Source organism: Microcebus murinus, chromosome 1 (genome assembly GCF_040939455.1).
Source record: "Microcebus murinus isolate Inina chromosome 1, M.murinus_Inina_mat1.0, whole genome shotgun sequence".
NCBI lineage: Eukaryota > Metazoa > Chordata > Mammalia > Primates > Cheirogaleidae > Microcebus > Microcebus murinus.
Window position 1 is genome coordinate 4,521,697 of NC_134104.1, and position 14,768 is coordinate 4,536,464.

Here is a 14,768-nt window from a genome sequence, read left to right on the forward strand (position 1 = left end):
ACATATTTTTTAATAAGCAGAGCCTCCATGCTCACTGAGAAATTTTGGTAAATGTAGTCTGTAACATTCCGTCTGCCTCTTGCTTATGTATTTTTAAAACAGCTCTATGGAGATGCAATTTGCATACCATGTACTTCACCTATTTAAAGTGTACAATTCAATAGCTTTTAGTATATTCACAGAGTTGTACAATCATCATCAAAATCTAATTGTAGAACATCTTTGACATCTTCAAAAGGAATCTCTTACCTATTCCCATTCTCCCCTTACCTTTCTTTCCTCAGCCGTAGGCAATCACTAATCTACTTTCCGTTTCCATAAATTTGCCTATTGTGAGAATTTTGTACAGATGGAATCACACAATATGGGGTCCTTTGTGACTGACTTCTTTCACTTAACTTCACTGGTTTTAAGATTCATCCACATTGTGGTAAGTACTTCATTCTTTTCTAATGCTCAATAATATTTCATTACACGAGTGTGCCACACATTATTTATCTCTTCATCAGTTGATGGACACTTGAGTTGTTTCCATTTTTTTTGGTTGTTATGCTGTTAAAATATTTATGTACACGTTTTTGTGTGGACATACGTTTTTATTTCCCATGGAAGGTACCTAGGAGTGGACTTGCTGGGCCATATGGGAACTCTATGTTTAACTTTTCAAGGGACTGCTGAGCTGTTTTCCAAAATGTACCATTTTACATTTCTAGTAGCAGTAAGTGAGCGTTTTCATTTTTCCACATACTGAAAAAGATTAATCATCATATGTACTTTTGATATTTAATGAAGTGGTATCTCATTGTGGTTTTGATTTAGATTTCCCTGAAGACAAATGATGTTGAGTTTGAGTGTCTGTTCATGTATTATATTGGTCATTTGCAGATCCTCTTTGGAAAAATGTCTAATTGTATCCTTTGATAATTTTTAATTGAGTCATTTATTTTTTAATCATTGAGTCATAGGAATTCTTTATATGTTTTGGAGACAAGTGCCTTATCAGATATATGATTTGGAAATATTTTCTCCCATTCTTTGGGTTGTGTTTTCGCTTTCTTGATGGTATCATCTGCAACGCAAAATCTTTTAATTTTGATGAAGTCTGATGTATACTTTTTTGGTCACTTGTGCTTTTAAGGGTATATCAAAGAAGATTTTGCCTAATGCATGGTCACAAAGATTCACTCCTATGCTTTCTTCTAAGAGTTCTATAGTTATAACTCTTACATTTAGATCTATGATCTATTTTGAGTTAGTTTTGTGTGTGGTGTGAGGAAGAGGTCCAAATTTATTCTTTTACCTGTGGATATAAAGAACATTCCCTTTTATTCCTGTTTTAGTGAGTGCTTTTATTATAGAAAGGTGTTGCTATGTCAAATGCTTTCATTTACTGAGATGATCTTGTGCATTTTATTCTTTTTTAATGTAATTCAATATTTTAACTTGTTATATACCTATTCAGATTTTCTACTTCTTTTTGAGGCAGTTTTAGGAGTTTGTGTTTTTCTAGGAATTTGTCCATTTCATCTAAATTAAATAAGTTACTGCTCTTCAATTGTTTATAGCATTCCCTTATAATCCATTTTAGTAGAGCAATGGTAATTTCCTCTGATTCTTCTCTATTAATAATTTTAGAAATTTGAATCTCCTTTTTTTTCTTAGTTAATCGTAAGTAAAATTTTGTCAATTTTGTTGATCTTTTCAGAGAAATAACTTGAATTTTATTGATTTTCCATTTTATTAATTTTATTAATGCAGCCCTAATCTTTATGATGTTCTTCTACCTGCTTGCTTCAGGTTTAATTTGCTTTTTCTTCTTCCCTAGTGTCTTAACCTGGAAGGTTAGGCCATTAATTCTGTATCATACTTATTTTTTAATGTAGGCATTTGTAGCTGTAAAATTCCCTCTAAGCATTTCTTAACCTGCATCACATTTATTTTGGTGTTGCATCTTCCTCTTTTAATCTCAAAATATTGTCTGATATGTCCTTTTAGTTCTTCTTTGACCTATTGAGGAGCATGTTATTTAGGAGCATATTGTTTAATTTCCCAATTTTGTGAATTTCCCAAATTTTTCTCTGTTATTGATTTCTAATCTATTCCATTGTGGTCATTGGACATACTTTGTATGACTACAAACCTTTTAAATTTATTTAGACTTTTTAGATGGTCCTATATAAAACCTATATGGAGAATGTTGCCTATGTGATTGAAAAGAATGTATATCCTGTTTTATTGGTGGGAGTGCTTTATAGACATCTGTTATAGGGCTAGTTGGCTTATGGTATTGTTAAAATACTCTATATATTTGTTATACTACTCTATATTTGTTGACCTTCTGCTTACTACTACTCTATATTTGTTGACCTTCTGCTTATAATATACTACTCTATATTTGTTGACCTTCTGCTTACTTATTATGTCTATTATTGAAAATGAGATAATCAATTATTATTTTTGCATTGTCTATTTCTTTAATTTTATCAGTTTTTGCATGACTTATTTTTGGGGCTCTATTGTTAGGTGCCTATATGTTTATACTAATAATTATTATATATTCTTGAAAAAATTGTTTTATCATTATAAAATTTCCTTTATAATCTCTAGAATTATTTTTATTTTAAAGTTTATGTCATTTGATATTTATACAACTACTCCAAGTCTTTTTTATTACTGTGTATCTTTTTTATCCTCTTACTTCCAATCTGTTTATATCTTTAAATTTAAAGTGTGTTTCCGTAGATATCATATAGTTGGATCTTGTTTTTGTTTTGTTGAGTCTGAAAATCTTTGCTTTTAGCTTGATTATTTAATCCATTTACATTTAATGCTATTATTGATGCAGTTGATTGTTTTACTTTGATACAGTTGATTGATAGACTATTGTTTTACTTTTTGTTTTCTATACATCACGTGGTTTTTGTTCCTCTATTTTTCATTTACTGCTTTATTTTTCAATAAGTGAATACTTTCTAATGTAACATTTTAATTTCTTCAGTGATTTGTTACCATATGTTTTTCAGGGTGTTTCTTTCTAGTGGTTCCTCCATGATTTGCAATATACATTCTAACTTACCAGATTCTATTTTATACTTAATTCAAGTGAAATATAAAAATGTTTCTATATAACTTCATTCCTTCCCCCTCTTTTAAAATATAAAGTTTATTGTATTAACCTTCTTATTTAACATTTCTGGTCCTTTTTATTTCTTCCTGTGGATTTTAGTTACCAACTATGCCATTTTCTTCCTCTAATACATTCCTGTTGCCACCTGCCTCCTTTGTGCTCTTATTGCCAAATTTATCACAATTTTATAGGTTATAGGCCCAATAATAGAATTACTTAAATATTATTTTATAAAATGGCCTTTTAAATCAATGAATAGAAAAAAGGAGAATAAACATGCAATTATATTATCTTTTATAGTTAACTATGTAATTACCTTTATTGATATTTTTTGATTCTTTGTATGGATTTGAATTACTGTCTGCTATCAATTATTACATTTAGTCTGAAATTTTTTCTTTCATATTTTTAATAAGGCAACAGATTCTCTGAATTTTTCTTTCTGAGAATATCTTTATTTTGCTTTCACATTAGAAAGATTGTCTTGTTGAATATAAGATTCTTGGTTGAAAGTGTTCTCCCCTCAACCCCTTTGTCTTTAAGCATTTTGAATGTCATCCCCTGCTTTGGCCTCCAATGATTCTGACAAAAAGTCAGCTGTTAATATTGGGGCTTCCCTGTATATGACCAGTTGATTTTCTTTTGCTCCTTTCGACTTTTCTTTGTCTTTGCTTTTGGCATGCAACATTTTATCTATAATGTGTCTGGGTTTGGACCTCTTACATTTATCTGACTTGGAATTTATTGACCTTCTTGGATACATAGAATACAGATTTCTTTTTGTTAAATTTGGGCAATTTTTAGCCATTATTTCTTTGAATTTTTTTGTGCTTTTTCTGCTCTTCTGACATGTTTATGTCACTTTGTTCATCTGTTTAATGATTCCCCACACTTACTGAGACTTTGTTAATTTTTGTTATTCTTTTTTTTTTCTCTGTTCATTTGATGTCATAATCTCTATTGACTTATCTTCAAGTTCACTGATTCTTTCTTCCAAAAGCTCATTTCAAGTGCTGAACTCCTCTAGTGAATTTTTCATTTTGACAAATATACTTTTCAAGTCCAAAATTTTCACTTGGTTTGTTTTTATAATTTCTATCTCTTTGTTGATATTCTCCATTTGATGAAACATTACAAAATATTCTCCTTTAGTTTTTAAAGCATGATTCCTTTATCTCTTTGGACATACTTATAAGAGCAGCATTGATAACTTCATCTACTAACTCCAAAATTTGGGTCTCTCAAAGGCATTTTCTGTTGCCTGGTTTTTAAATTTTTCCTATGTATTCACTATTTTCTGTTTCCTTTCCTTTCTTTTTTTTTTGTTGAAAATGGGCATTTTAGATAATATACTGTAGCAACTTTGGATACTAACCTCCCTCCCATGAGGCTTGCTGGTGTTATTTGCGTTTTTATCCTGTTAGTGACTTGGCTGCACTAGTTGATTTGAAGTCTATTTTCTCTGCAGTGTGCTGCCTTTGATGTTGCCTCTCACAAGGTGCAGCCTTGGGCATGCACAAAGTCCCTCTGACCACTCCCCTACCCCCAAGCATGACAGTAGTTCTGGCCTGGCTTTCTCTGACCAACTCTTTCTTTGATCTCCTTGCTAAGCTTCAGGCTATTCTCCCTCTTGGTATCTCACCCAACTATCAGCCTCCACTAATTGCTAGCTGATTGCTTTATTGTTTTTGACAATGCCCCAGGGCATAAATTACTCCACAGCCTGATCCAATTAATAGTCAGGCCCCTTTCCGGGGGTTGCATTTGGAGCTGGTCTTTGAGGCTTGCTCTGACTTCAGGATGACATTTCTTTACTGTCTCTCTCCATGGTTCTCTATGCTAAGCTTCTAGCTTGTCTCCCATTTATTTTACTTGTTGACATTATGAAGCCATTAATATAAGCCTCCTCATAGTTGTTCACCACCAAAGTCTCCATTTTTTTTTTGGACAGTGTTCTTTGGCTTTAACTTTCCTATGCTCTGTTCCAAATAAAGTCAGCCCTCGTAGGGACAGCTATGGAGCTCCGTTTTTACAGCCTGTGTGCCCGGGAAGAGTTTCTGTAATACTGTTGTTGAGCTGACAGTAGGAATAGAGGCCTCCTTCACTTGGAGTGACACCCCTGATCTATGAGAAAGTGTTGAGTAGGGTGGTAGCTCTGCTGTTCCTAGCTTGCCTCTCCTGGCATAGAATCTTCATCCTACAAGTGAACTGGGAATCCCTGACATCTTGTACATGCCTATTTGGAATTGAACTTCAGCAGCACAGAGCTGGGGTATGGGGTGGATGAGAAATTCTGTTTGCTTCCCTGCCCTGGGGAGACACTGTAGCTTTTGAGTGGGAACTGAGGAAGTGGTAGCCTCGTGTTCTTGGCTGTAACTGCCTGGAGTATAGATTCTTTCAGACTGAAGTGGGGTGAAGTGGGGCAGAGCAAGTCACAGCTCAGATGCCACAGACTCTAGCTGTTCTTACTGAGACTCGGTAGGTTTTCTTGAAATAATGCTTCTTCATTTCCTGTATTCCTTTAGGACAATTTCCAGAGATGTGACTTTTTTTTTTTTTTTTAACATTTTCTATTCGTTATGGTTATTTCACTGGGGAGAGGGACCTTGTAGCCTCTCATGCCACCATTTTAAAAGTGTCTATTTATATGTCATTATTTGTCTATTTTTGTTTATATTTTTATATGGTCCAATGTTTTTCAGTTTTCTGAGACTTAACCATGTGCTTAATTGAAGAGTCACACAGTTTACGAAATTTGCTACAAAAATAATGTTCCCAACCCTTCTGTCTCATCCCTAGAGAAAATCACTTTCAACTCTTTTTCATTGACTTTAAAAACTTATCTCCTTGTTCAGAAATAACACAGAACAACGTCTTTTCAAAAAAATAATTCCAGTATTATTAACTTCCCATAGTAGCAGATGAAGACTGAACTCTATTTCACTCTAACATGTCACCTATGCACATGTACTTCCATCATGCCTGTTTCAAGATATTATAATTGTAATATTCATTAGACCAATACTGCACGTTTATATGTTTAATATTAAGTGTTTTTGAATATTATCAATATTCACAGCTGAGCTACACAGAATACCTTTTTCCTGCTCCTTTTATAAATTTTTTTTCCTGAAATTAATATTTGTTTGACTATTTTATTTACTTAGTCTCTTATGTACTTATTACAAATTCCGAACTTTCTCCTATGTGTGTAATTTTCCTTTTACTATGTTCCGACACTCAAGTGTCCTGTAATTTTAATCTCTTTGAAGACATCTCTGCAGGAGCTTTTGGCCAGGTGTTGTCCGGACTTGTTGCTCTCTAGGCTGCGGTGCAGCTGTGTCCCAGGATCCTCACCACCATCCTGGACAGCCCCTCATCTCTGTCTTGTTCTAGACCTTCTGTTTTCTGTACCTCGTGTCTTCTGTTCTGGTGTCCAATTTCATTTTAGTGGAGCTCACCCTTCAGTAACTCCTTGATAAAGCATATACAGAAGATATGCTTTTGAGACCTTGCATTATGAAACTGTAAGGGAATGCATATATTTTTTTACTTAGTTGGTTTGGGCATGGAATTCTAGTGTGGAAATAATTTTACCTCTGGTTTGGAGTGACCCTCTGTTTTCTAACTTTGAATACTATTTTAGAGAAATCCAGTACCATGCTGATCCTCAATCTTTTGTATTAAACCTAATTTTTTTTTTTTTTTTTGTCACTGAGAGTTCATGGCATCTTTGCTGCTGTATTCTAAAATTTCACATAAGTGTGCTCTGGCGTTGGCTGAAGTTTATCTGTTGTGCTGGATATTTGATGGGCCTCTTCAGTCTCCAAAATCATCCCCTTTGGATCTGAGAAAATTCATTGAAGTATTTATTTGATGATTCTCTTCCTCCCATGTGACCTCTACTCCTTGCGGAACACCTTTAATTCAAATGTCGGCCTCTATGGGCTGGTTATATCCTATCTCCTCATTTTTCTATCTTTAATTTTTTGTTTTACTTTCTAGATATGTTTTACAAATTTTCAATTTTACTATCATGTTTTTAATGTCTAAGAACTTTACTTTTGATCTTTGAATGTTATTTTCAGAAAAATAACATGTGTTCTTATTTTTATAGATGTCATGTCTTTTATCTTTCCTCTCTGAGAATAACAACTGATTTAACATAGTTTTCTTATTTCTGAAGACTCACTTTCCTTTTTGCTTGTCTTGGTCACTGTCTTTTATAACAGATATTTTCTTCTAATGTTTTGGTCATTTTGGATACTTAATCTCTGCTTGTGTTTAAGAGTAGAATTGTAAAATGCTGGTTGGAAGCTCACTGATCCATGAACTTGCTGATTCTCTGCAGCAGTGGTTCTCAAAGTGTGGTCCACGGGCCATTCCCAGGTGCTTGTTAGATATGTATATTCTTGAGACCCTCCCAGACCTTCTGAATCAGAGTCTCTGGTAGTTGGGCCCAGGAACCGGTATTTTAATACCCTCTTGCACCATAACCGTTATTCATGCCGAAGTTTGAGAAGCACTGAAAGTTAAGTTCAGTCTGCCTCATTGGAGGAATCTGCATGTCAGTATCTTCATGCTTCTTCTTCTGGACTGGCTGGTATCCCAGGGTCATCTCTCGCTGCCATACCTCTAAGAGCCCAGCAGGGAAGGAACCTGGGCATTCTCAACATTCCTTATTGCAACACTTCTTTAATCTCCTGTTTTCAGTTTGGATTCTGTTTTCAACTGCGCCTGACACCGTTCAGTCCTGAGACCGTTTACCCCTTGCTGGAACTAGACCTCCGCTCTTTCTTCAGGTGACGGGGGGGGGGGGGGGGGGGGGGCGGTTCCCTCCTGTCCCTCTTGCTGGTTCTGCTACATCTCTTGCTTTTATGACCTCCCCCATGCTGGCTCCCAGATTTCAGGTAGGGTCTCCAACAGCCTGCTGCGGGCACCTCAGGCCCCTCTTGCTCGCTGTGCTTCGTGCACCCACTCTCAGCCATGCCCGGTCACTGCAGCAGCCCTCCTGACTCAGCGCCTCGGCACGAGCCTTTTCCTCCAGCAATGCTTGCTTCTTCCACCCCCACACAGCCCAATTCTTTACCACCCGTTATGGGTTGAAATGTGTCCTCCCAAAAGATGTTTGAAGCCCTAACCCCCAGCACCTGTGAATGCGACCTTATTTGGAAGTGAGTCATGGCTGATGTTCACACTGAGATGAGGTCGTTAGAGTGGTTCCTAATCCAGTACGACTGGGGTCCTTATAAGAAGGGGGGGGATTTGGACACAGACAGGTGCACGGGGAGGATGCCATGTGAACATGAGGGCAGAGATGAGGGTGATGCTGCAGGAGCCAAGGGACACCGAAGGTTGCCAGCAAGCCACCCGCAGCCGGGGGAGAGGCCGGGCGTGGGTCCCTTTCTCAGAGCCCTCAGCAGTCACCAGCCCTGCCGACACCTTGATCTCAGCCTTCTGGCCTCCAGAACTGTGAGTCAATGAATTCCCTTGCTGAAGCCACCCTAGCTTGTGGCACTAGGTTACGGCAGCGCCAGGACACTGCACCACCCTCTGGTCCCCCTCGGGTGATCACTCGCCCTTGATCAAGTACCTCTTTGCTGTGTGTCCCCTCACCTTACACTTTGCATCCAAGCACTTCCTGCAGTACAACTATTTAATTGCAGTTTATTTGTATAATTATTTAATCATTTAGCTACTCGTGCAATTCTTTGCCCTCATTGGCCTTCCTGTCACCCCTCTGTGCATGCAGGGGCTCGGGGCCATGTCTGTTGTATTTAACAACATACCCCACGTGTCTAGCATAAGCCCCAGCCACAGTGACCTCAGTTAGTAGTGGTCAAAGGACTGGATTTGCTTTGATTTCTTCCTTCTGCCTCCCCTTGAGGGGTTGCATTGGCTTCGGACTTACAAGGCAGTCTGGGACCCTGGCCCTTCTACTGGACCAGAAGTTCCAAGCCTGCCCCAAGCTACAACTAGTGCAGGTTGGCCACGGACTGCCCGGGCTGCCACCAGGGAATGAGGAAAGTGACCTCCACATACTGTCCTGACAGCAGAGGCCCCCAACTGGGCATTGGGCTCACCTGGGGGCCTTACAAAGTGCTGAAGCCTTGGCTTCACGCCAGATCAATCTCCCCAGCTGCTTCTCATATGAGAATCACTGACTTTAATTCCATTCACGTCTGTCTCAAGTAGAGTACTAGCTTACGGTCATCTGGGTTCTTGGCTCATAGCAGATTTAAAACCATAAGTGAATATGGGAGAGGACACCAGGAACTGGTCCCAAACAACAAACGGTAGAGTTCCCCGAATTCAACAGGATCACTAAGTACAGAGGCAAACAGGCCTCTCCTCTGACTCACACTATGCTGTCCGCAATGGAGGGCTTAAGCTAACAGCAAAAACTCTATTATGCTCTGTACGAATTTCTTAAGAAGGTTGAAAACAATACATCATAGACATTGCCAGACTGAGTTTTTCTGATGTGCCAGGATCAGCTCTGAGCAGAGACGATGCTTTATTTAAACCTCAGAAGAATCTTGTGAGTTACGTTCTACTGATATTCCCATTTTTCAGATGAGGAAACTGAGGCCTAGAGAGAATAAGTTGCTAAAGGTCACGTTACTAGTAATTGGAGGGACAAACTCAAACCTACATCTGCCCAACGCTGAAGTTGGTAATATTAATCCTTATTTGAAGAAGTTCCATTTTTTTCCCCATAAAAGGCAAATTTTGGGGGGAAATTCGTTTATAAAGAAGATGTCATTACCTATCAGTGCCATGTTAATGAACCATGGGCGTGTTTACTTAAAAATTACCCACAGATATGGATTGGACAATGGTTGACAAATGTGAAATTTTCAATTGATATTTCATTTTTATTCAGACCACATTGGTAGCCAAAAAGAAAAATACAAGTGATACTATCACATCTCACTCCTTCACACTTTCTGAATGGAGGCAGATCCATTGCGGGGTGGCATTTGCCGGGTTTTCCCAGTCTGAGTAACAGTGAATGGCAGAAATATGCTCTTTCACCACCTCTTCCCTTTTCTGGCCTGTCTTGAGGCTGTTTTGGTAAAAGGCCTCGCTTGGGACAGGACGTTCCATGTGGGCCGGGCCAGGCCCTGATGTTGCCTTACTTTCCTGCCTGGTGAGTTCAGATCGGGTTGCTGTTTTAAGCTGATTCTCATAAAAGTCTGTGAATAAGAAAAAGGAGAGCTTGCAGCACTGGGAGATTTAATTCGTCTCCTGGTAGCAAGAAGGTCATTTCTGAATATCTGTTTTGCAGGTAAATAAGCAACTCTGCCTTTCTCTGCAGGTTCTAAGCTCTCACCTCTGAGACAGGCCGTAGCGGTTTCTCCTACCAGGTCCAAACGCAGAAAAGAGAAATTGAGTGAGAGAGCGTTTTGTGTTCACTCACACTTCCTCCTCTAGTGGCTGATTATGGAAAGCCCCAACCTAACAGATGGCTGGAGGCAGGGCTCTTTGTGGAACACACTATTATTAACTGACAAAGGGCACGTGCCCACCCCCAGGTGTCCTGGGAGGGCAGCTATCCGGCCTGGCCAGACTATGTCCTGATGTTCTATTAGCTGCGATGAAAGTAGCATGGCATGAAGGGAAGAGCATTTTAAAACGAGCCACTTTCACTCTGAAGGGCAAAGATAAGCGCTAAATCTGCATTTATCTTTCACTAATTGCAAGAAGATTTCTAAGTCTTAAAGGTTACCTCCTTGGCATTTAACTGACCAAGACCCCAGTTTTGGTGCCTAAGGAAGATTTAAATTCATACTAGACTGATTAAGAAACAGAAATGAAACTTCCAGGGTAGAAATGGATGGGCAATCCCCAGACAGATCCATTGGTACCTTTTGGCTTATTGAGCCAAATATACCGATAACAACCTTTAGAATCCACAGTTACCTGAGCTCGGCTCTCAGCTGGGATTGCACTTGGGGCTTCCCAACATTGGAAGGGACCTTGGAAGCTTAAACAAGCTAGAACATGAGGGATAGGAAAAAGTGACGAGGTACCAGCATTTATATAACCATTAAAAATTCAGATTATTTTTGGTTTGTACTTAACTTTTTATTACTTTATGCTTATAAATAGCATCCTATATATTGATTAGTTTAGGTTGTCATAGGGGCAAAAGTAACCAGGAATTGCAATACTTAAAATACATGAAAAATAACCCAGAGCCTTAATCACGAAACTGCAAACAGGTTGAAGGAATGAGTTTTCTTTCTTGCTGGTTAATAAGGGGAGAGTGGAAAGATGTGTGTTAATGTTAAGGCAACACTTGTCTTGTATAAAGCACAAATCTATTGTGGATGTCTATGTGCATGTGGTGGGTGTGCTCCTCAATCCACCCGCCATTGGTCTTCGGACTTTGTTTTCGTATATTTTGCCATTGAAAAGTATTCGCAGTTGACTCTCTTTTATTTCATAGCGTCTGGGTTTCTATCACATTTAAAAATGCATCCCTCTCCCCGGGTGATACGTACATCCTCCAGAATATTCCTCTATCTGAATTGCTTGGTCTTACTGTAAGGCTGGTGGTGGGCCCCCCTCCCCTCCCTAGATCAAAAGAAAAGGCTCAGGAGACCAGACCCGCCAAGGACACCTGCCAGGCCCCACTGAAAACAAACAACACCTGGATGTCCACTCAGATAAGAAAGTTTTTGGATTCTGCAAATACCTCCAGCCCCTCCTATTTCTCAATGACCACCACAGGTCACCCCAGTTCTTCCCGCCAAAAGTCCTCAGCCCACTAACAACGGTATAAAAGCCTTCCCCCCTTTCAAACAGGCGCGACTTCTCGGGCCTCCCTCTCTTGGGACCCATGAACCTCATCCGGGAGCGCACAATAAAGCCACGTTGTTTGGCCCCTCTCTCTTTCTCTCTCTCTGTTTCTTTTGCCGCCAGAAAACTTAACACTTACTTTTTTATTATTCAAATATTTTCCTTGTTTAGTTTTAAAATTAAGCATTTTAAGTGTGTCTGAAATGAAGCAAGCGTCCAGTTTTATCTTATTCCCAACTTGTCTGCCTTCTCTCAAGCCATTCAAATTTGGTTCAAGTAAATTAAAAGAAAAAAAAAAACCTCCGTACAGTTTTGTTCTTTTTTTTCCTGCATTGACTTTTTCTCCTGCCTTCTCCATGTTCCTGATCTGTCTCTGACACCTTACCCTTTTCTCCTGCTCTTGCCTCAAGGCATGAAGCCTCACTAAGGACAGCTGCAATGGCAGCAGCAGCACCTTGGCAGAAGTAATAGTAGTAAATATTTACGGCGCTGGGTCTTTGGCTGTCTGCATGCCAGGCACTGTTCTAGGCACTTGGAAAGTTTTAACTCAGTTGATCTTCACAGCCCGTGGCATAGGCAGGGTTAATAGCCCGGTCTTTGGAGGCCAGAGGCTAAATAATCCATGCAAGTCACCTCACCAGTGGCCCTGCCAGGGTCTGACCCCAGCCCATGTTTTAACCACTGACTGCCAGACCCTTGTCACTGGCTGCAGGTATACACAGAGAAGCTCTGGCCCCTCCCCTTTTCCCACTTGGTGTTGGGGACCCTTGTTCTTTCCTGTTCATACACCCCCAGCGATGACGGAGCCCCCTCAGAGACCCCTGAGGCATCTCATCAAAGCCCTCTTCCATGGTGTCTGACGAGCTACCCACGAAGCCACGGAGTTCTGCTGTGGTTCGTGCCACGGAGGCCACGAAAAGACCTCCGTGCTGCTTCCCCAGTCTGCTGCCCTCAGGGACATGCTGGGTCGCAGTCCCCAAATGCTGACAGCTCCATGTTAAAACCTGGATTCCGTCCCCAGGAATCTGGGAGCTGGGAGGCCCCCTGTACCGGGGACCCAGGGACGGCTGCCTCACACCCCGCCCATCTCGAGAATTCCGTGTGAACACTACTCTGTCAACGGGGGCAGTTGCGACCCTCTCATCTCTAGACAGGAGTTGGGGGCTGGCGGAACCGGATGCCTGAGGCAGCTCGGTCCTGCTCTCCCAGCCCGGCTCTTCCCAGCCTCCCTCCCCGCACGGAATCCCAGTGGGCCGCGATCAGCACTCTCCACACAGGCTCTGTTTCCCTTTGAAGTGTTCTCTGCTTCTAAAGTGTATTTGATACAAACCCCGCCTTGACCTTTCCTTATAATTCAAACCCCTAGACTCAGTACCTGTCTTCATTTAAAGAATACTTTGTTAGAGTGCCTACGAGCCAGGCACCTGCCCAGTGCAGAGTAAGGAAATATTTATTTTGATGAAATGTTTATGCAAGTTGATGTGACATCTAAGAAGATGTTTTTTGATCCCCCCGCCATCTGGGTATCTTTTTGTGCTATCCCAGTTCTATCTAGGTCTCCTGGGCTGTGACTCGGAGGAGCTGTCACTAAGGGTCCCAGTGTCTTGCCTCATTTGAAGTTGCTCTTGCGAATCCAATCTTTCTCCATCCTTTGGCAGATGCTCATTGACCACTCAGGCCGTGGCGAGCATTGTTCCAGGTGAGATGAACGCAGTAGTGAACAGAAAGACAGAACCCGGCTTTCGTGCAGGTGGATATGCCAATAAATAAATACATCTATTTATGAATCAACATTCGGAAGGCAAAGCTCAGAGGACAAGCACTGACAGGGTAGAAAATGGTACGGGTGGGGGTTGTGAGGGAAAGGCTCTCTGAAGAGCAGGCGTTGGCGCTGGCAGTGGTGGCAGTGGGGGGCAGGCCATGGGGGTGTGTGAGGGAAGAGCGTGGGAACGGGCTGGGTGTGTTGGAGAAAACCCAGGAAGCCAATGCCGGATGTGTGAGCTGGAATGTGGGATCAGAGGGCAATGAAGAGTTTGACCAGGGCTTCCTGTGAGTCTGTTGGTGTGTGTGTGTGTGTGTGTGTGTGTGTGCATGTGTGACTGTGTGTGTGCATTGCAGGATCATGCTGGTGTTGCATAGACACTAGACTATGGGGTGTGAGGGTGGGAGCCGGGAGGAACATAAAGGCCTCTGAGAGGTGACAGTGTCCCTGTGCTTGGTCAGTCTCCTCTGTCCACACAAGCGTCCACTGTGGAGCTTCAGAAGTCATGATAGCATCCTTCCCGCCTCTCCCCACGTCTGTCTCTTCCCCACTTAGAGGGCACCTGTCCTCACAGGATCTATGAGCGTCGGGCGTGGGTTCAGGGCCAGCTCTGCCCCTAAGTGGCTGGTGATGTACATAGTGGGGGTTTCTGGACCTCCCTGAAGAATGGGGAGGGTGGTGACAGCACTTACCTCCCAGATAAGGACTGACTTTGGTGAGTGTGTCTGGCACCTGCCATGGAACTGGGCATACAGATGCTGAACACGTGCTGGTGACAAGCTACAATGCCCTTATACTGAGAACAATGCAACTGTCATCACTATGAAAGTATTTCCGAGTCCTGATCATTTCACTCTTTAAGTATCTCCCAATATCATACAATACAAATGTCTTCATCCCAGAACACACACACACACACACACACACACACACACACACCAGCTAACTGAATTAGATGTGTCAGTTCCCAAATATAGAGCTTATCTCATTAAATTATTGTCGCTGTTACTTGAATCCCCCAGTAAATTGTGAAATTAGTAGGGACTGCATTTTGGCCACCTTTTTTTTTTT